This window comes from Petaurus breviceps, unplaced genomic scaffold (assembly GCF_028583685.1).
Source record: "Petaurus breviceps papuanus isolate PSGF00001 unplaced genomic scaffold, PetGlider_PUasm1.0 90977, whole genome shotgun sequence".
NCBI classification, from domain to species: domain Eukaryota; kingdom Metazoa; phylum Chordata; class Mammalia; order Diprotodontia; family Petauridae; genus Petaurus; species Petaurus breviceps.
Genome location: NW_027187391.1, coordinates 5270687 through 5291393, shown reverse-complemented (window position 1 = coordinate 5291393; position 20707 = coordinate 5270687). Strand labels below are relative to the sequence as shown.

The following is a 20707-nucleotide window of genomic DNA, read 5'->3' as shown; positions in this document are numbered from 1 at the left end:
GAGTTCAAATCCAGTCTTAGACACTTGACACACTTACTAGTCATGTGACTTTGGGCAAGTCACTTAACCCTAATTGCCCTCCAAAAAAAAAAGCAAAATAAAATTTCTTTGGAGGCAGAATTTTTACTCATGAATATTTATTAATCACTCTAGTACTGAATTTCTCCTCTGTTCCTCTTATTGAAGTGGGTAATCTCACAAATTGTCAACAAGCATTTATTAAGTACCTACTATGTGCTAGGCTTAGTACCTCCTCTCAAGAAATTCTCAGTCTAATGGAAGAGATAACCTACAAAAAACACCAAAAATTGGACATAATCAACATAGGGAAGGCACTAACATTAAAGGGGATCAAGAAAGGCTTCCTGTAAAAGATGGGATTTTAGTTGGAATGTGAAGGATGCCAGGGAATCTGAGAGGTAGAGATGAGGAGGGTGAGAATTCTAGGCACCATGAATAGCTGTTGAAAATATGAGGGTTTAGGAGACGGAATATCTTGTGTAAGGAACATCAAGAAAATCAGTGTCACTAGATCAAAGAGTATATGGTAGATGGAGTAGTATTGTGGAAGAAGATAAGAGAAGCTTTAGAAGTGGTCCAGGTTTTGAATGCCAAAACTAAGATTTTGTATTTCATCTTGGAAGAATAGGGAACCATTGGGATTTATTATTTATTTATTTATTTATTATTTTTTAAAGCAATTGGGGTTAAGTAACTTGCTCAAGGTTACACGGCCAGTTATTTCTGGGTGTGGTGCTAAATATTTGAGCCCGGATTCGATCCCCAAGTCATCCTGAAACTGGGGCCGGTGCATGCTACCTGGCTGCCCTACCATTGGAGTTTATTAAATAGGGAGGTGATATGATGAGACCTGTGCTTTAGGATGATCAGTTTTACTATTGAGTGGAGGATGGACTGGAGTGGGGAGAGACTTGAGGCAGGGAGACCAACAAAAAAAGCTATTACAATAGATCATGTAGGAGATAATTAAAACCTTCATGATGGTAGTAAGTGTCAAAGGGGAGAAGAAAGCATGTACCTTACAAAGGTACAAATGATAGGACTTGACGACTAATTGTATATGGGGGTTAAGATGGAGTGAGGAGTTAAGTATGACACTTAGATTTTGAACCTGAAAAACTGGGATAATGGTGGCGCTCTTGATCAAAATAGGAAAGTTAGGAAAAAGAGAGGTTTTGGATATGCTGAGTTTAAGATTTTTAACAGGTCTGAATCATATGATTCCTGCTCTTATGGGAATTTGAGTATAGCTATAGAATATGACAAAAAAGTCAGGTAACATAATACATGATAAGTGCAACAGAGAGGTGTAAAATAATGTGTTATGTGAGGTCCAAGGGCAAACAGGAATAGTCCATTGCAGGAGATAACATTTAAGTTGGGATTTAAGGACAGTTTAGGAATTTAACAGATGAAGAAGCAGGAGGGCATTTCAGGAACAGGGAATGTTGGTAGAGAGTCAGGAAAATATGGGGGCAAATTCAAGGGACATGGAGTAATACAGTTTGTTTGGAGCATATAGTTGAGAGTGGGTAGTAATATGAAATAAGGCTGGAAAAGTAGAATAGTTGCTGAGTTATGGACAGCAGAGAAGTTGGAATGAATATTCTTTATCTGGTGAACTTTATTCAAACACACACATATATAACTTCTGTGTATATAAGTATATGTGCATATATACATATAATAAAATATATACATACTTTGTCTCTGTATGTAAAGACTAAGATTTTTAGGTTTTTGTTGACCAGAATAGTGCATCAAGATAATGAAACTTTGTCACTGATGGATATACCTAATAAAGATTGGAACATGGTTTAGGTTAGGGCTTCTTAAACTTTTTCCAATCATGACCCTTTCAAGCACTTCTTAAACTGTGGATTGCAACCCCATATTGTGACTCAAAGCTTAAGAACTTCTGGTTAAGGTAAGTAGAAAAAACGACCTTGTCACCTTAGTTCATCCATTGTTCTGGATAACATTCATTTGTTTGTCTTTTTTTTTTCTTTTAAAGCACAGGTGTCTCTATTTCACCTAGGCTGGAAGTGTAGGAGCTACTAAGGGACCTTATCTCACTACTGATACAAGGAAATGTATGTGTTTTTGACCTGGGCCCTTACACCATCTCAGGTAGTCTAATGGACCCCTGCTCTCTGGGGTATGTTGATGTCAAACTTAGTGTGGACACTTGATCTGAAAAGCTCACTGTAGCTTCTCCAGTAGCTGGAATCGTAGCATGAGATGCTAATTTCTTTCCCTGATACCCTTTCCTCTTCCCCTATTCATTTACATGTTAAGTCAGAGATGATTTTATGAGTAGCTGACTGCCTAACTCTAAGCTAGCTAGTAATCTGTAAGAGAGGACATTGATCTGTACCTAGAAGTCCAAAAAGTAAGACTTATTTTTAGCTTGGGGTTACTTCTTAGTTTTTGTTTGGTGGGTATAGGGGCTATAATTAATGAGCTGTCAGTTTACTATAATCAAAGAGAGGTTCTAGCCATTCTATTCTAGTTAGACTGAAACCACGAGGGCTTGACTGACCCTTGAGGAATGAACCATGAAGATAATAGCAGGAAGAAACAACCAGTAGACACTATGTGTCCAGCAGCTCCCAGAGCACCATTCAGCTGAGATCAGAAGGGACCAGCAGAGTAATAGATCCAATAGAAATAGGAGCAAAGATATTATGAGACCAGCAGAGACCATTAGTAACCATCAAGGCAATTCACTAGCAGAGACACTATGATCAGTAAGGAGCCAGCCCAAGGAGTTCATTAATATGACAATACCAGAAGACAACAGGAAGTCTTTAGTATTAGAGATGTGAGTTGTGAATTGTCCCTCGGTAAATATTCCCTATATGTAGGTCTCTTATGTGTGATCCCTATATGGGTGCAGTCTTTCCACTGATGGTGTATATGTGGGAGATTATGCTCTTGGTTAATTGGGGGGAATGTTTTATTAAAGATCTTATGCTATTTCATTAAATGCCTTTGCATTAAATTAATTGTGCTTGCTGACTGACCAGACAAAAAGTAACTATCAATAGGGGCTCTTAAACTATCTCTTTGAATGAAAATGTTCATACAGAGTATCTGAACTGGGGGCCCCCAAGTATGAGGGAAGTGATAACTTAATTGCTTCATATATTGACTACAACATGCAAAGATGCCATCCTCATTTTCTAGTCAAGAGATTCTTAACCTTTTCTGTGTCATGGACAGCTTTAGAGATCTGGTAAAACCTGTCAACTCCTTCTTAGAATAATGTTTTTAAACAATTGAAGATAATGCTAAGTTAGTGAAAATAACGATATAACTATTTTCCCCATTCAATTCAGAGACATTCCTGAAATCCAGGGTCTGTGGACCCTAAGTTAAGAACTGCTGTACTATTGTAGCATTCCTTCTTTAGAGAAAAAAAATTCCAGTAGCAAATGATAAATGCTAAAGTTGATTTTACATTTGTATTTAGTTTTGATGGTCTAATGTATTATCAATGACGAAGTTATGACTTACTGGGACTGATTCTCTCTCTCTCTCTGGTGTCTTGAAATGTAATATTTCTAGAATATATCTAGTATGTTTAGGTTGACTACTTTTGACAGAACTTGGCAAGGATTTGCCAGAGACTGGAAGCCCTAAAAGCCTTGTTGAGGATGAGAAAGATGGATGGGATGGGCAAAGGTTTAACTTTAGCTCCTTATAAAAGAGACTCATTCTTTGAAAGAGGGCCTGTATCTATTCACAGGAATGAATCAAGTGCAACAAAGTATATTTGGAAGTTTTGACAGTTTTTACAATCCTTTGTATGACAATCAACTGGGTTGACAGTGTGGTGATCTTATTCAGTCATTAACAGCAGAAAAGACTGGATTGACTGACTGTACCCTATTCTATTTCCTTCAGTCATCTGAAGGTGTAGCTACTGTTTCTGCTAAACAAACAGACATATAAAATGAATTCTTAGAATTACTTTTAAAATAACCATTTAATTTTATCCAGTTAAGGACAGAAACTTTCACTAACTTTCTACTTTGATGCCTAGTGACAGCGTGGAGTTGACCTTGGCTCCTAAAAAGATGAGTACAAGCTCTAGAAAGCTCACTAAGCTGGAAAGGCTCTGAGTACAGGCCTGACGGTAGTGAACTTTGTCATAGGAGGTCAGCCACTAGTTGATGAACTTTTGCGAAGGTGTACTACTCTTTAAACTGTCTACAGTCATTGCTCCTCCTAAGAAAGCATTGCTGATATGTTCAGTGGAGGGAATACTTAAATGATGATAGCTAACACTTAATATTTGCAAAGCACTTTATAAATATTATTTCATTTTTATCCTCATGATGACCCTGAAAGGTACTGTTATCTCCCATTTTATGGATGAGGGAACTGAGGTAGACAGAGGTTAATTGACTTGTCCAAGGTCACATGGGTAGTAAATATTTGAAGATATATTTGAACTTAGGTCTTTCTGACTTGAGATTCACTGTTCTATCCACTGTACCACTGAGCTGCTTCTTAGTCTAAATCCAACAAATAACTGATCTTGTGAAGTATGTTTTTTATACATACATGTGCATATGTGTATAGATGTGTGCATAAATATATGTGTATATATTTGTATATACATTTACATACGTACACACACGCAGAAAATGACTGTATCATGTACCTTTGAAAGACATGTTTCTTAAGGGAAGAGCCTAACTAAATTGTACTCATAAACATTCCTAGATTATGGTGTGATATCATACCCTGGGGGAACATTTTCATTTTCCCTTGCTCTGAGTGGAAGGGGAAGGATCTATAGGGATGTGGTTTTAGGATGTCCTGGTCTACTTTTTCTACTATGCAAGGCTTTTATTTTACTTGATATCCCTATAATACAGGTTCTAGGTCATTAAACGAAAACTTTTTGATATTGCTGCTGCTAGTCAAAGACTCAATTGTTTGGTGGTAGAGTGGAGTATGGTAGAGCCCAACCATTAGTTGGTGGAAAAATAACTAAGGGAATTTTTTTTTCTCATTTTGTGAAGAAGATGGCATCTGTGTGGAAGTATAGCTCTATTTATGTGACATTTTCATCACTTCCTATGATTTCAGGGGACAAAGTTTCCTATTTTTTAAAAAAATAATTTGATTTGTCTGAGAGAGAGAGAAAGAGAGAGAGAAAGAGAGAGAGAGAGACAGAGAGAGAGAGAGAGAGAGAGAGAGAGAGAGAGAGAGAGAGAGAGAGAGAGAGAGAGAGAGAGAGAGAGAGATGGAAATGGATAATTTCAGTAACAAAAGATTGGGAAAAGAGACTGGACATATGATTTCAATGGTACAGAGAACCCCAAAATGGAGGAACTTTTCTGTGCTGGTTGGCACCTTTTTTGTATCTTATCAGGTTAGACATAGTTCTGGGGCATCAAGGGGTTGTTACTTGCCTAGGGCCAAATGGTCGGTATATGTATGTCATAGGCAAGAACTGAAGTTGAGTCTTTCTCATTCTGAGACCAGCCCTCTATCTGCTAAATTTGGATTTGATTTTGGTGGTCTCGTGCAGAGGTGTCAAATACTTAGCCTGCAAACCATACAGTCTCCAGTTCTTTCAAATGAAGCTGGAACTAGAAGAAAATGTAATTTAGAAATATTTAACAAAAGAAATGAAAATACAATAAAACCTAGAGAATGTTAATTTGTGATTTTCTAAGCTGATATGTAGCCTGCAGGGATTGATTTTTATTTGAGTCTGCCTCCACTGGTCTAATGTGTAGAGAGGGCTATCTTCAATATGTGCCATAGGATTGCTATTGTGTGACTCAAAGGAAGGCAGAATAGATATCTCTAGCCTCCTCTCTCCCTCCCTTCCATTCTTCTCCAAGGATGACATTAATTCTTGCCAAGGAGAGAAGCAAGAGAGTGGGGCCAGAAGCTGCTAGGCTCACAATAGAAAGAGGGGGTACTGGGCTAGAATTAATCTACCTGCTTCCTTAAATATTATTAGTCTTGGAGATGTGATTTTTCAGGTTCAAGCTAAATTTCTGATTGTTGTTTCATTAATGGGGGAAGCAGGACCCCTCAAGCTTTATATGCAAGGCTTGACCCTTTTCCCCACCAAGTACCAATTTGACAATGAATAACATAGCAAAAAACCCATTTATCCAAGTCAAAAAAGCAAAACAGAAATGAGAGAAAGTGTACATGGGAAAACATATACCATATAATAAACAGTGAAAGAACTCTTCCATTGGGAGTGAGATAACTAAGTTCAAAAGAGAGAGGGTGGGGGGTGGAGAATCCCAGATCTCACCCAAGGGGAAGTTCCCTGAAGTCTCTGGTGCAGCAAACTGGAAACAGGGACATGATGGAGACTGCCAGCTCTTCTCATGTAGGATTCTTAGCAGAGTTTTTTCTTCAGCAACCAAAAATGGTGTTGACTTTTTCCTTATCTCTTGAAGTAACTGAAGAGATGGAAAAGACCATAGTTCTCTTCTCTGCTGCTCTCACCAACTCCATCCTGTCTCCACACTGGTCCAGGGCACTGCTTTCTGCCAATGAAAAAATCCCAGACCATGGGCTTTGGGACTCAGGTTACAAATGTACTATAAGCAACACAAAATTATGAAATTTTGAGCCTGATTCTCTCCCTATCTTTCCCACATCCAAGGTTAAGAGATGGTGGTTATACTAAGGAACATAAAACTCTTCTACTCTTCTACAGAAGAAGGAAATCATTGCTTTTGCCTCCTTTGCCCATGTCCTACTGTGTGTGTGTGTGTGTGTGTGTGTGTGTATAAGTATAAGAGGTGGGGAGGGAAGATAGGTGTAGATGGGGATTTAGAAAAGAGGTGGAACTTCCTCCTGGCTCTCTCTGTGTGTGAATGTATATATATATATATATATATATATATGTGTGTGTGTGTGTGTGTGTGTGTGTGTGTGTGTGTGTGTGTTATAACTCTTGTTTCTACTTCTATAACAGTCCACTTCATTAGAGCTAAAAATAGAAATAATGAGTATAGTGTAGAGAAAGGAACTACATGTTGTCTTAATAAAATGCAAGCTTCTTGAGGGCAGGTTCTACTTAGATTTTGTCTTTGTACTCCAAGTACCTAGCATAGCATTTGGCATATAGTAAATATTTAATAAATGTTTATTTATTAATTGATAGAAGATAATATAAGTGTTCTCAAGGAGTTAATGAGAAATGCATGCACAGAACAATATGAGAAGAAAAGATATGATTTTATTTTGTGTTACATTTTGTATAAATTACAAATATATTTGCATTTCAGAGAAGACAATGATATATGGGAGTAGGAATCATCAGCATGATAGTGTTGGGACTTGAGCTCAACCTTGTACAATGGTAGAATTTGGATTTAGATCCATGCTGCCTCCCCATTTAGAATATAAGTTCCTCAGGGGCAGGGACTGTTTTCTCTTTTTGTTTGTATCCCCACCTGTGTTGTTCAGTTGTTTCAGTTGTGTCTGACTCTTTGTGACCTCATTTGGGGGTTTTCTTAGTAAAGATACTGTAGTAGTTTCCCATTTCCATCTCCAGTTCATTTTACAGATGAGGAAATTGAGGCATATAGGGTTGTGACTTGCCCAGGGTCACACAGCTAGTAAGTGTCTGAGGCGGAATTTGAACTCAGGTCATTCTATCAATTGCACCACCTAGCTGCCCTATCTAGAATAGCAAATGCTTAATAAATGTTTGTTGTTCAATTGATTGATTTAGAGAGGGAAGAGGAGGAGGAGGAGCTGAGATTTCCAGTGAAAAGTGTGAGAAAAAGTTGGGAATGAATGCTTCTTGAGGACAGGGATGGGTTTACTTCTGTCTTTGTATTCTCCAATCTTAATTGTGCCTGGTATATAATAGTCCTCACTTAATAAATGTCCATTGATTGATTGATGGCAACAGGTATGGATAAGGTATATGTGCTGATAGCAGTAAAGATCCAGGCTTGCCTGGAATTGAAGGTTAGGAAATAATGGAAAATAAGGCAAAGTGGGCTGAAATTATGGAGAGGTTTACATCTTGCATTGAGGGGTTCAGACTTAATCCAATGGGCAAATGGCAACCAATATAGGTATATAAGTGAGGGAATGAAGTGAAAATCTACTCTGCTAAGCACTGGAAGAAGAATAAAAGATTATCTGTATTTAAATACATGTGGTACCATTCCCTGAGTATCATTTGCATCTTTCTGCTATTCAAAGAACATTAAGAAGAATCAATGAAACTCCGGATAGACCAGTCATCAAGGCAAGCAACTGGGTCCTTTCTCTAAGTATGCTTTTATTGCAGGTTATAAAGAAACACACAGGAAAATGGATGTTCTATCCAAGTGGTATGTTAATATTTTAGGCCCATGTTTTATTGTTGTTGTTAAGGCACGTTTTAAGCCTACCAATTTTAAAATAAAAAAAAAGTTATTAGCAGCAATAAACAGGGCTTGTAAATAGCATGCCATCAGGACAGAGATAATCAAAATGGCTCTTTGGCTACTAAAGTTTGAATAAAAGCTTTGATTAGTTATGAGGTAATTGTGAGAGATGATGACTTGGAGTCAAAGGAAGAAAAACAAAATTCCCCTGGGTTAATGAAGGTAGGACAGCTGTGTAATCTTTTGGTAATTATGTGGAGGCCTTGTTTCCAGACATTTAATACTTATTTATTTGTTTATTTATTTATTTTTACCATAGAAGAATATTTGATATATTTTAACTTTGCACTTTATCTTATTTACAACTTTCATCCTCTGTGGAACCCTAAATCATCGTTGAGATGGAAAGACCTAGATTTATATGTTATCTGAGTTAAGTAGATAGGAAAACTCTATAGGGTAAGCAAAAATAGTCCAGTGTTGAAAAGATTTGACCTTCATGGTTTGGTTATTAATGAAAAGTATAATTTTAAAACAATAACATGCTTCTTCATCAGGCCTCGAAGGTATGTGTGTGTGTGTGTGTGTGTGTGTGTGTGCCCACACACCTAGGCATGGGAATTTATCCAGTGTTTATGGGTGAGACGTAAAATTATACCTTACCCATTTTGAACGATGATGTAAAAATGTAAAAGTATCAACATGATCAAAAAGCAGGGGGCTTCCAGGGTGGAGAAACAACATTCCATTGTCCCAGACCCTCTTCAGTCACTCAGGCAGGCAGCTAGCTCCCTGACTGACTCTCCTGTCCCAGCAGTTACTAGAAACAACATCCCATCCCCCCTGCCTGAAAATAAAGGACACCATCAATTCTCAGTAAGAAATTGCCAAAATAACAAAGCTTATTGAAGTGAATAATTTCTCACAGGAACTGCCAATCAGCTCTAAACACAAATCTGATTCAGATTCCTCACCCTACCCTTTGGCCTGGGAAAACAACCTAAACTCTCCAGAAAGAGCCCAGGATCTCAGTCAGAAGATAGTAAAAACAACACAATCATCTTAGAAGTTTTTGCTTATATTTCCCTTTTGCTTCCTGGCTACTGCTTCTTAAATTAGATATAAGAATTTCAATCCTTCCTTCCCTCTCCTAAAGCAACTTCAACATTTTTTTTTTTAGCCATCTAAATTTCTAAGAGAATTACATACAAAAATGACCATATTAAAACAGAATCAAGCATGTGGAGATATGATGCCTTATCCATGACAGCTGCTTAATAAGTTTGGTGAACTGACTTCACAGTCACACACTACTTAATGTAATATCATGCTGGTGCCTCCACCCCCATCATCATGTATATATGTATTCATTTTGCATATGTTTTAATATGCCTATAGATGTATGTGTTTTCTCTCAAATAGAATATAAGCTTCTTAAAGAGAGGGACTATTTCATTTTTGCTTTTGAACCACTCACTAGCACCTAGCATAGCAGCTGGCACATGGTAGGCCCTTAATTAATGTTTGTTAATTGATTGTGACAATCTTGAAGATGGGGCAGAAATGAGGCAAGGTGATGATAAAATCATTACTTCATTTCTCAATCTTTAAAATATTCTATGTGTACCAAAAATGTGGATTGTAAAGCCATTTACTCTTTGAATAACTTATATATGGAAAAGTCTCTTGTATCATTTGTTGTTAACTCATTTAAATTACATAATGCTAGTATATATTTTTATGCAAAAAATTAAATATACACCCTAACCCCTTTTATTAAAATGGGGCATTTACAAAACTCTGTTGCTGCTTTACAACATGTCATCATTGTCGCTGCTAAATCTTTTCAGTCACATCTGATTTTTTGTGATCCGACTTGGGGTTTTGTTGGCAAAGATACCACAGTGGTTTGCTATTTTCTTTGCCAGCTCATTTTACAGATGAGGAACTGTGGAAAACAGGATTAAATGACTTGACCAAGGTCACACACAGCTAGTCATTGTGATTCAGGATTTGAACTCATGAAAATGAGTATTCCTGATTCCAAGGCTAGTGCTCTATCTTTGGAATTTTATGCTATATTATTTATGCTGACCCTACATTTGTGTTTGAAACCATGCTTCCTATGATTCTTGCGTGCCAAAGTATGTGGAAACTAAAAGAATTCATAATACCCTTCCTCAATTTGGAAGTAGATGACTTATTGCCAACTTAATGACAAGGAATTATGCCATTACTTTACTAACTTTTTCCCATTAAAATTCTGATTGTTATTTATTTTTATTACTTTGTTTTTGATAGGATAGAACTTTGGTAAATGTTAAATGTTAAATAGTCATAGAATAAAATAAAGTGTTCATGTTCTAAAAAAAAAATACATGCCTCTCATGTATCATTTATTCTCTAGTTAATATGGCAATTTTGAGAAATACTTTTCTAAAATGCACTTAGGTGTCATAATGGAGAGTACTGGATCTGTAGTTGGGAAGACCTGAGCCCAAATCCAACCTCAGACACTTACTAGCTCTGTCTCTGGACAAGTCATTTAACTTCTGCCTGCTTTAGTTTCCTTATCTGTTAAAATGGGGATAATAACAGCCCCTACCTCCCAGGGTTATTGTGAGGGTCATATGAGATGATATTTGTCAAGCTCTCTGCAAACCTAAAAGTGTTATATAAATATGTACTGTTATTATGTATAAGAGAATTCTCTAATGTGAATTCTTTTAAAAATTATATATGTGTATGTTTAGTTTTAAGACTCCAGGAGTGTATATGATTAATGATCTTGTAAATCCAAGGATTTTGGATCCCCTTCCCTCCCAACCTAAATTGGCTTAAAGTGGTTTAGTTATGTTCTGTAATTATTTCTTCCAAATGCTGATGTGAATGCCCCACAGGATTATAAGCCAGTTCTTTAATGTGATAATAATTAATTTTGAAAAGGGGCTAAATAGGTAACTTTAGGAGCCTAGAAGTGAATTGCTGACCTAGCACAGACACAGATCAAAAGCAAGCCAAATGGTCAAATGTTTTAAAAGGCAAAAACAACCTTTTCTCCTTTTCTTCCTGAATAGTTTATGCCTCAAATTGTGTTAGATTCTGTACACACACATATACAAATATGTATATATAAATACACACAAGTATATATGTATTACTTACAAATACACATACACATATATTCCTTGCCTTCCCACTAACTCCTCATCTAATACTAATGGCTTATAGTTACATAGATAAGTTAAGACTTAGAAAATTATTTTCTTTACAATAACCCCATGAGATACATAGCCAGATCTTATGGCCTGTACCCTACTCTAATTTTGGGGAAAAAACAAGCCCCTGTTTGGGCTTAGTAATGTCTCCTTTAGGTTGGAGCTGGAACTGCCTTCCCTCTAATGCCCAAATGCCTCATTCTCAATCCACTCTGAGGAAGGATGTAGCTTTTTTACTTCACCTCTTGCTTAATAACTGATACACCCTTCCAACCACCCTCCCTCCCCCCCAAAAAACCAGTCAGCCTTTCTCTTCAAGGATGTATAAGTTTGTTGGTTGGCTATTCCTTCAATCAGTGTAGATGAGATGGAAAAAACTACTGAATGAGTTCAGTTTATGTCTTACGGTCTTTCTCTCCACTTTGTGTTAGGGAACTTCAACATACACATTAATACTCTCTTAAACACCCTAATACTTCCATTTACTCATTTGCTATGATCCACTCTTATACTCCTCCTTAGCTATACAGAGAGTTGTTTTCCCTCTGTCTCATCTTATTATCACTCAGATGTCTTCCCTATTATCTCCTTTTCTGTCCTATCTCACTTGAAAAGGTAGCTTTTCCTTGCCAAAGCAAGTTTCTCTATGTGCACCCTTGAACCTATTCAAACTTATTTTCTTTAGCAGATTTCCCCCCTCTCTCATATATTTTCAATCTCTTCCAGTCTACAGGTTGCTTCTCTACTGCCTACAAACACTCTAATATGTATCTCCCTCATCCTTAAGAACTCCACTCTCCATCCTAATTATCTCCATCCTTTCACAGCCAAACCCCTTGAGAAATAGGTCTAAATCAATGTTCCCATATCTTTGTCCTTTCTTATCTCTCCCTCTTCTAAACTCTGCAATCTGTCTTGCTACCTCATCATTCAGCTGAATGATATTACCAATGATCTCTTAATTGACATAGCTAAATGGCCTTTTCTCAGTCTTCATTCTTTTTTACCTCTCATTAGCTTTTGATATTATCAATAATCCTTTTCTCTTGGATATTCTATTTTCTCTACATTTTTGTTACAACACTCTTTCTTGGTTATCCTCTCAACTGTCAGAACCCTCCTTCTTTGTATATTTTTCTATATATTCACTTATATTACATTTTCTAACCATGAATGTCCCCCCAAAACCTGTCCTTTGCCCTCTTCTCATTCTATACTATCTTTATAATCTCATTAATATTGATGGAATTAATGATAATATCTATGTAGATGATTCTAAGATCTATTTATCCAACCCTAACCATGCTCCTGAACTCTAGTCTTGCACTTCTATTAGGTATTTTGAACTGGATATCTCATGCAGTTTAAACTCATTATGGGTTTTTTTTTTTGCCTTTTTTGGGGGGGGGAGGGGGAAAGGCAAGGCAAAGTGGTTTGCCCAAGGTCACATAGCTAGTAAGTGTGTCAAATGTCTGAGACTGGATTTGAACTCAGGTTCTCCTGATTCCAGGGTCAGTGCTCTATTCACTGCACCACCTAGTTGCCCCAACAACTTAAATTCAACAAGTCCAAAACATATCCAGAAGAATTTATTATCTTTTCCCCCAAACCTACCCTCTTCCTAACTTCATCATTACTTTCAAGGGTACCACCATCCTCCCAGTCACTCATGTTTCAAATCTAGTGGTCATCCTTGACTTTTCAGTCTCACATACTCCTATGTCCAATCTGTTTCCAAGTCCTGTCATTTTGACCTTCTGAACATCTAAAGTAAACATTTCCTCTCTCTTCTTATACAGCCACCACTAGAGTATAGCTCCCTATCCCCTCATACTTGTGTTATTATAATAGCCTTCTGGTTGGTCTTCTAGCCTCAAGCCTCTTCCCATTCCAGTCTATACTCCATTCAGCTGCCAAAGTGATTTTTCTAAAGTTCAGGTTTCACCACATCATTCTCCTACTCAATAAATGACAATGGCTCCCTTATATCTCTACCATCAAAGAAATATAAAATCCTCCATTTGGCTTTTAAAGCCCTTTACAATCTGACCTTTTCTTACCTTCTTATACTTTACTTCCCTCCATCTACTTTATGATCCAGTAACAGTGGCCTTCTTGATGTTTCTTAGATAAGACATTCCACCTCCCAGTTATGAACCTTTTCATTGGCTGTCTGCTGTTCCTGGAATGCTCTCTCTCCTCCTTTGCACTGCTTGGCTTCCCTGTAGTTAAGTTTTAATTCAGATCCTATTTTCTTCAAGAAGCTTGTCCTGCTTTCCTTATACCCCAAAGTAGTGCCTTCCCTCTGAAATTGCCTCCATTTTACCCTGTATATCTCCCCCATTAAATTGTATACTCCTTGAGGCTAAGAACAGTTTCATCCATTCTTTGTGGTCTTAGTTTCTAGCATTGTGCCTGGAACATAGCACTTAATATATGTTTATGGACTTGTCAACTGTATGCAAAATAGCTATTTGTTTTTTCTTTTAATCTTGGACTACTATTTCATCAACCTGGGGAACTCTTCAAGAGAATATGCTTTCTACCAATGTATAGCCTGAGATACAGAGCTTAAATGGCTTGCCCAGGCTTACTCAGGAAATTATGTATCAGAGGCATGTCTTGAACCTAGTTTGTCTTGACTCTGAAGCTGGCTCACTTCTACTTCATTAAGCCGCCTTCCCTAAGTATACAATCCTTATTAATTTTTGTGGTTAAAAATAATAGTTACTTGATGGCCAACCTTCTGGTAATTATCTTTTACTACTATGTTCAACTGAGAAGGATTTCTTCCTTATACTTCCTTCCTTCCCATTCACTTCTTTTAAAAAATTGTTCCTTTTAAGTATTTTGTGGATGTTCTTTTCTTTCTTTACATTGCTGTCACTTCCCAGAGATTTTGTCCCTCCCATTTCATATTTCCCTTTCTCATGGTAAGTGGGGAAGAAAAAAAATAACACAGTGGCCATGTCTGAAAATGTGTGCCTTATTTTGAAATTATAGTCTACTATCTCCCTGCTGAGAGCTAGGAAGTATACCTCAAATCACAATTGGTCATTGCATTGATCAGAGAGCTCTGAAGTCTTCCAATATTGTTTTCCTTTATGTTATTGTACCATTTACTTCTTAAATCCTTCCATTCTGGCTTCTAATCCCACTATTCTTCCAAAATAACTGTCTGGAAGAGTACCAGTGATCATTTAATGTCTAAATTCGGTTACTCTTTCTCAGTCTTCATTCTTCTTTATCTCTCTGCTCTTGACTCTTTTGATGTCTCCCACTGGATATTCTCACCTCCTTCTCATTTCTCAACCCTTTACAATCTGGCTTCCATCTTCACCACTCCACTTAAATTGCCTTCTCCAATTATCTTTTTGCTATTAAATCTAATGCTCTTTTGTCAAGTCTCATCTGTCTTGTCTTCTTTAATGAATTTTACACTCTTGACTGCCTTCCTTATTTTGGATACTTTCTCATCCCTTGATTTTCCTGACAGTTTTGTGGTTCTCCTTCTACTGTATCTACTCTATCTAACTTGTAAAAATAATGAAAGGGATTGTTTAAAAAAAACCTGGGAAAACTTGTATGAGTTGATGCAGAGTGAAGTGAGCAGAACAAGAATAATGATTTACAAAATAAAAACAATGTTTTAAAGACAAACAGTATTGAAAGACATAAGAATTCTGATCAACACAATGACCAACCATGGTTTTGGAGAACTGATGTTGATAAAGCAAGCTATTACTGCCTGACAGAGAGGAGGTAGACCCAAGAAATAGAATAATACATAAATATTCTGGACATGCCCAATGTAGCAATTCATTTTGCTTGACAATGCATATTTGTTATAAATGATTTCTTCTTTCTTCTTCAATGGGATTGGGGATGGGGGTGGGTAGGTTTGACAAAAATAATTGTTAATTTAAAAAGTCAAAAAGGATGAGAGGTCATAGGATTTAAGTGGTAGCAGAACTTCACCCTTTTCTCTTGGTTCTTTCTTCTCTTCAGTTGAATTTTTCTGGTCTGGTGGCATTCTGGGGAGAAAAAATATGTAAGCAACTTGGATTTTCTTCACATCCAAGGCTGACATATTACCAAATACTACAATCCTCAGTTCTCCCGACTTAGAATTTATTCTTTTGTTTTCTCTGAATGAAGTAGGAGACTATGACCTTGTGATTTTTCTAAAGGTCAGAAGACTGAGCCATCTGGGAATCCCAAGAGTCCAGGATTTTGGAAGCCAAGGAGTCCATGCTGATAACCAACCATGAATGGTTAGGGAATAAGAAGAGACTTTCTGGACCCAGCTCCAAAATACATGAAATGAGGATTCATCTGTGAGTGAAGCCTTATTTGGACATGAACATGTGAGACCCATGCTTTGTAGAAATTGTGTTAAGACTGAGATCATTATCCCCAAAGACTAAGATGTTACAGGGGACAGTGTGCCCTGAAGTATTTAGGAAAAATATTTGTATTTCTATTCTTCCTATACCTTCTAAGTAAATACCCCTTTATAAGAGGTAGCTGATGTTAATTTCTTAAATGGAACTGGTGTACTAGCTACTGATAGCTAAAAGGGGGAAGAATCATACCTGGAATGGGGGATCAAGCTAGATTGCAAGGGATTGAGAAGTGAGTGGTAGGTGAAAAAGTGGAGTTAATGACATGACTTACTAGTGACTTATGACTTAAGAGTTTTTTCTAGAAACTTGACTATGAAAAGAAAAAGAGACTTAGGCTTATAGCTTGAGGGGATGGCAGGGTCAAGTGATGGTTTTTTTTTTTTTAAAGAATAGGATAGTATCTGGGCATATTTGTATTTATTAGAACATTTAGTAATAATCATCTGTGTTTCTGATGAACAGAAGCAGATATTTAAAAAAAGAATCAAGCTTATACATATAGTCCTTCTGTAGAATCTTTTCTTTTTAGTACAGGATGGTCTATGGTAAAAAGCAATTTAACAAAATAATAGGTAAACAGAGGCAGCAGAGAGAGGTCATTAAAATATTTTCAGAGGAAATGTTCTGATTGAAGTTTTTCTGGATGAAGAGAGATAGAAAACAAAAACAGAGAGAGGGACAAAGTTGTTTTTTTTTTTTTTAAAGCAATTGGGGTTAAGTAACTTGCCCAAGGTTACAAAGCCAGTTGTGTGTGTGTGTGTGTGTTAAATATCTGAGGTCGGAACCGATCCTCCGGACTCTGGGTCGGCGCTCTTACTCACTGTGCCACCTAGTCCCCCCCACCCCCAAACTCTTAGAGGAGATAGGAGGGTAAGAGATTAAGGACACAAAGTAGAGAGGTTGATTCTGTAAGGGAGAAGAGGCATCTTATTTCCACCATCCCCCGCTCCCCCCATGGGAAGAAAGAATGATATTGAGGCTATTTGGAGATCCTCTATCACAAATTCTAATGGGCAGTGGTCATTTTCACATAACATTTGTATCACTTAAATGTCAGCAACCAACTCCTTCCTGAAAATGAGGATTAGATGCAGAACAGACTTTCCCCCTTCTTGGTTCCTCCACTTTTTTAAGGATGAAATGTTTAGGTACATAGAGAAGTTATTTTGGCATAAGCACTCTACCAGATGTCTGCATAATAAAATTCTCCCTCTCATTATTGTAACATGACTGTTTCAGGCTGGTGATTTATTTCCCCCAAAGTCTATCTATTTCTTCTTTCTGCTTAAGAGGTCTGTAGTATACTTTCAAGACAAAATTGCTTATATTTCTCCCTCATCGTGCCAAGAAGATGTATCTAGGTGGTGTAGAATGTAAGAGTACTGTACTTGGAGTCAGGTAGATATGAGTTTAAATCTTTTTTTTTTTTTAAGCAATTGGGGTTAAGTAACTTGCTTAAGGTTACACGGCCAGTTATTTCTGGGTGTGGTGCTAAGTGTCTGAGCCCGGATTCAATCCCCAGGTCATCCTAACAGTGGGGCTGGTGCTCTTACTCACTGAGCCATCTGGCCACCCCTAAGCAATTGGGGTTAAGTAACTTGCTCAAGGTTACATGGCCAGGTGTTTCTGGATGGGTGCTAAGTGTCTGAGCCCGGATTCGATCCCCCAGGTCATCCTAACACTGGGGCCAGTGCTCTTACTCGCTGTGCTACCTGGCCACCCCCTGAGTTTAAATCTTACCCCGACATTTAATAGCTAGTTGACTCTGGGCAAATAATTTTGCCTATCAGTCTCAGTTTCCTCATCCGTAAAATGGGGATAATAATAGTACATATCTCATAGGATTGCTGTGAGGCTTATATGAGGTAAGATATGTATAGTACTTTGCAAGCCTTTAAGTCATAAAAATTGCTCACTAATTAATGCTTCTCTTCACTGAGTCCTGGATTTCCTCACAAAAGGATACTTTTTAAATCTATGCTATCCCTGTAACCTGCTTTTACTGATCTTATTCCTTTCGAATGATGTCTACCCAGCCACAACTATATTCCATTGATGGGTTTCATCTCCCCAAGCAAATGGGACAGAGCTCAGGAAAGGAAACTGATGAATAGTGGCAGAAATATGGTTTCAAAGTGGAAGTGGGAATAAGGAGTATTTCTACCCCTACCCTGTCTTTTCATAAGAAGGGAAAAAGAGGAGTGATAACCAGTGGACAGGGTTACAAAGAACATGGAATTCTCAAGAGAGACCCAAATGTTTGTTAAAATACAGTGGAAAAAAATATTGGCTGAAAAATTTCTAAAATGTCTCTACAGGTAAATTTTGTGGACAAGGATGTGAGAAAGTAGGAGATGTAATTTGAGGATTTAGTGGACTTGTTTAACAATAAAGCAAGACTTCCAAATGGCAGAGAGGAATGGGCTGAGCAGTGGGTGAATTAGCTTGAATTGGAGATATATAGGTCACTTGAGGAAGTAGTATGTATTCATGACTGTATTCATATTTAGTAAATATTTAGAGAAATAGGAAAGATGGTAGCTAGCCCAAATGTGGGCAGCTAGGTTGTACAGTGAATGGAATGCTGGGCCTGGAGTCAGGAGAACTTGAGTTCAATCTAGCCTTAAACCTGACTTCTAGAACTTGGAAGTAGGTTTGGGTCACAGATAGATTAGATTAGAGATAGGCTGATGTGGTTGGTTGCAGTGGGTCACATGACAAACAGGAGCATGTACAGTGAAAACTGTACATTTTGCACAGGTCTCCCAAAGTCCTTTGGCAGGTTGCAAGTGGCATGAAGGCTATTTTGTTAAGTAGACCTACACTTACTAGTTGTGTGACCCTGAGCAAGTCATTTAACTCTGTTTTCATTTTCCTCCTCTGTCAAACCAGAGAAGGAAATGACAAACTGCTCCAGTACCTTTGCCAAGACAACTCCATATGGGGTCATGAAGAATCAGACATGACTGAGTGAATAACAACAACAACACCCTAAATGTGCCAATCATGGTTAGAACTATTATAATATTTTCTGGTACTAAGGACTGCCCTGGGCATTTAACATTGGTCTTTTCAATCCTAGTAGAAATAATTGAGAATTCTACAGTAGATTAGAAGTTGTTGACGTCTCCCACTAACTAGTCCACAAAATTTACCTGTAGAGACATTTTAGAAAATAATGATTTGCAAACGATACTTTGAGACAATGAATTACCAGGGATTCAACTATAAAACTGTGTACCCCCCCTCAGATCCTGACTTTAGTTAATTTCTTCATCAAGTTTTTCTTAGACAAAAATCTATGTAAATAGAATATTTTTAAAACTGAATTTCCTCAGTTATTATTGTTCCTTTTTCACACAGAATGGCAATTAAGAGAAGTTACCCAACTCATGAGAGAATGCCCATGGGAGAAGCAATTATAGAGCTATAACTTTTGGCCTTGATTAGTACTTACTGGTGATGGTGAAATATGCTAAATTCATAAGGCAGATAACTGGCAGAGAGTCAGTACCTTGTTTTTATGCCAAATTTCACCTATATAATGTTCTAGGGTGGATTTTGAGTTACAGATCACCAAATCACAAAATTTCATGGTTGGAAGGGACCTGAGAGGCCATGAATACTATCTAACCCATATCAGAACAAGAAGCCCCACTACATCACTCCCCCCAAATTGGGATCCCATCTTTGCTTGAAGACTTCTAATGAGGGAGAGCTCACTATCTCCGATGGAAGCAACCTTCTACTTGTGCATAGTTATATTTTAGGAGGAATTTTTGCCTTATATCAAGCCAAAACTTCTCAGTAATCTCTACTTCTTGTTTCTATTTCTGTTCCCTAGAGCCAAGCAGAACAATTTTATTCCGTCTTCTACATGAGAACCTTTCACATATTGAAGAGAGCTATCATGTGCCCTATGAATCTTCTCTTTTACAGGATAAACATTCTTGGTTTTGTTTTTTTTTTTTTCTTTTTGGAGGGCAGTTGGGGTTAAGTGACTTGCCTAAGGTCCCATGGCTAGTTTTTGTGTTAAGCGTCTGAGGCTGGATTTGAACCCAGGTCCTCCTGACTCCAGGGCTGGTGCTTTATTCACTGTGCCACCTAGCTGCCCCACACATTCTTGCTTTCTTCAAGCTACCTTAATATGATGTCCCCTTAAGATCCTTTGTAATCCTGGTCACTCTGTTGTGCACACTCTCTAGTTGGTTAATGACTTTGCTAAACTATAGTGCCTGGAACTGAATATGATACTCCATATGTTTTCTGACTGGAGCAAAGTACAGAACAATCATCTCCCTAGTCCTGGACTCTGTCCTGGCTTCTCTAGTCTTTTATCTCTGTACTATTTCGCTTGGTGATCTTGTCAGCACCCATGGAATCAATTACCATCTCTATGCTGATGATTCTCAGATCTACTCATCTAGCCCTTACCTCTCTCCTAATCCCCAAACTCTCATCTCCAACTGCCTAGTGGACATTGCAAACTAGATATCCTGTAGACATCTGAAACTTAACATGCCCCAAACTGAACTTAAATGTTCCCCTCTTCTGATCTTTCCTATTGATGCCAAGGACATCAACATCCTCACAGTCACCCATGCTCAAAACTTAGATGTCATTTTTAGTTTTTCACTCTCTATCTTTCACTTATATCAAATCTGTTGCCAAGTCCTGTCAATAA

General features: G+C 37.6%; 1 long non-coding RNA gene across 1 annotated transcript in view; it reads left to right on the top strand.

Moving 5' to 3' along the window:
• The window catches only part of LOC138153013 (uncharacterized), a 665929-nt gene that overhangs the window by 24497 nt on the left and 620725 nt on the right, over positions 1 to 20707 (top strand). Inside the window, exon 2 of the long non-coding RNA XR_011166271.1 lies at positions 15808 to 15954. This is a non-coding gene — a long non-coding RNA (uncharacterized lncRNA). The remainder of the gene's footprint in view (positions 1 to 15807; positions 15955 to 20707) is intronic.